Raw genomic sequence first — 2,594 nt, 5'->3', positions numbered from 1 at the left:
TACGCTGGGTACTCACTCACTTAAACACTGTCTACGCCGGGTACTCACACACGTAAACACAGTCTACGCCGGGTACTCACACACGTAAACACAGTCTACGCCGGGTACTCACACACGTAAACACAGTCTACGCCGGGTACTCACTCACTTAAACACAGTCTACACTGGGTACTCACTCACTTAAACACAGTCTACGCTGGGTACTCACACACGTAAACACAGTCTACACCAGGTGCTCACACACTTAAACAGGCTCCTGCTTAAGTTCTGTGCCCTGGCTCACTCCAGCGCTGTCAGAATAACCTCTGAAGCAAACGTGCCCTCTGGCAGGTGCCAGTACGGAGGGTGCACCCTGGGAGAACATTTGGAGACTATTCCTTTCTGCTCGACTTCGGTGTGCATTTAATTGCTCTAAAAGGGACCAGCAGGTGGCCTAATGGCTATGTTGTTGGACTCCCATGTAGTCAACCACAGTTCAAGTCCCGGATCCAGGGGCTTAAACTCACGCCAGGTGTGTGTGTGTGTGTGTGTGTGTGTGTGTGTGCATGCATGCCCAAGATCCCAGGAGGAGAACAGAGGAAAACGGAGAAGGGACTGCAGCATGGCCATCCCCCGGGGGGTGATTTATTGCTTTCTGTCTCTTTGTCTCTGTCTTTCTGGCAAGTGCATGTGCCCTATAGCAATAAAAACAAAACAATACAAAAGTCTTCAAAAAAGAAATTTGCTCTAAAATAAGCCTGTCTGTGAAAGGGCCCGTGCACTGGCAGAACAAGCATCTGGCACCGCACCCCACCAGCCCCTGCCCTGCCCCGTTCCCTACGAGCTAAACTGCCCAGTGTGGCGTCTAAACCCGCTGTCCCCAATTCTGCTCCCATCTTTGTCTGCATCCCACTCTGATTAGGGGATGTCCCCGCCACTCTGCCAGGACTGTCCTCCGTAAGGTCACAGGTGACCTCCTGGGGGAACCCAGTGGCCGGATCCCGCAGTCCTGGCCGATGGAGCCCTCCTTGTCCCCCACGCCTTCCCAGTGCAGCGCCAGCGCCTGGTCCCTGTCTCCCTCTGACCACTCACGTCGGGGTGGTGGCCGGGCTCGTGCCTTCCCACACCATCTGCAGCCCAGCGGCCCAGCCCTACCCCAGGCTCGTTCTCTGCCGCGCAGTCCCACCTGGCGGTGCCCCCGTGGCCTCCACCAGTCTGCTCCTCCTAGCCCCTTCCTTGGCTGGGCGGAGCTCCTCTGCCCTCCAGGGCTCAAGCCCGAGATCCAGGTGTCGCGTCCGACACTCTCTCACGCCGTGCCCCAGCCATCAGACTGTGGCTCTCCCTTCAGGACGGTAGCAGTGTCTGTCTCTGCCTCCCCACCTTAGCCCTCTGGCCACGGCTCGCACCTGCAACACTCGGCAGCCTCCAGGCAGAATCGGCCTTTGGGGCCAGCACCCCTTCCCGTGGGCTTCCCTCCGGAAGCCAGAGCTGCTGTCAGGTACACTGGCCAAGCCCACTGCCCTGCAGGAAATCCCCCTGCCCTGCTGCACATCTTCACACTGGCCGCAGGGCCCCTGCAGCCGGAGGCTTCCCTCGGCGGCCCTCCCTCCTTCCTCCTCTGGTCCTGGAGTGCACCGTGCACCAGACACCAGGCCTGCTCTTGCCGCTGCTGCCACCTTGCAGCTCTCACACAGCCTGTCCCTTCATCGTTCCCCTTCCACGGCGTCTGCAGACCACACCCGCACCTATTCCCAGGCTGCCTTCAGCTGTCACCAACTCGGTGGGGCAGCCCAACTGCCAGTCCCCGCCAGACCCTGCCCCGCTCCACAGCGCATCCCCGGCACAGCGTGTCCCAACGGGCTTGGGCGATCTCTGCCTAGTGCGCTGACGGCTGGTCACCCCGGCCTCCCCGACAGGGTCTGGGGACTCCCCTGTACTGTCCACAAGTGCTAAGAGGGATTTCTGCCTGTTTGGCTGTTAGAGTGCCAGGTCTGAGCAGGGGCCAGCGCACCGTGGACGATCGTGTCAGTCGGGGGGCCGACTAGACCAAGCACTCAGGAGGGGGCTCGGCACTGGGCCTCAGTGTGACAGAGCGGGGTGTGCCGCACTGGTAGCACGGTAATCCCACGGAAGATTCTGGAAACACAACACGTAATGGCTTGATCACTTCTAACACTGCCTGGAATACCTGATCTCACAAGCCTGATTATCAGGGACGCAGAAAATGCGTGCAGCTCAGAGAAACGGGCGAGGGGCACTGAGGGTCGGGGTCCGCCGGGTCCTTGGTTTGTGACGGCGAGGGGAGTCCTCTAGGCGCAAATGCAGCACCCCCAGTCCCGGGGTAGAGGCCGAGAACAGTGGATGCCCGAAGCCATGGCTAGCACGTGTTTCCTACACGTGCACACCATGACAGAGCGGGACGCAGGAACCGGGCTCCGCAGCCGATCAGCAACAGGGATGGCCACACGGAACAGGTATGCAGGAGCTCGGGGGCATGGCGGGTGGGCACGGCGGCGGGGGCTGGCTGCGCCCCGCCCCACCCCGCTTCCCCCCCCCATGGCCAGCACATTGGCTCACCACATGCAGACTGGCCAGGAGGGGGGGTGGCGGGGGGT

At 60.9% G+C, this 2,594-nt stretch overlaps 1 protein-coding gene across 4 annotated transcripts in view; it reads right to left on the bottom strand.

Moving 5' to 3' along the window:
- MAPK9 (mitogen-activated protein kinase 9) overlaps window positions 1-2,594 on the bottom strand; it is a 34,644-nt gene that overhangs the window by 20,684 nt on the left and 11,366 nt on the right. The window lies entirely within an intron of this gene.

This window comes from Tupaia chinensis, unplaced genomic scaffold (genome assembly GCF_000334495.1).
Source record: "Tupaia chinensis unplaced genomic scaffold, TupChi_1.0 Scaffold000214_1, whole genome shotgun sequence".
Taxonomy (NCBI): Eukaryota; Metazoa; Chordata; class Mammalia; order Scandentia; family Tupaiidae; genus Tupaia; species Tupaia belangeri.
This window is presented reverse-complemented; position numbering and strand designations above follow the sequence as displayed.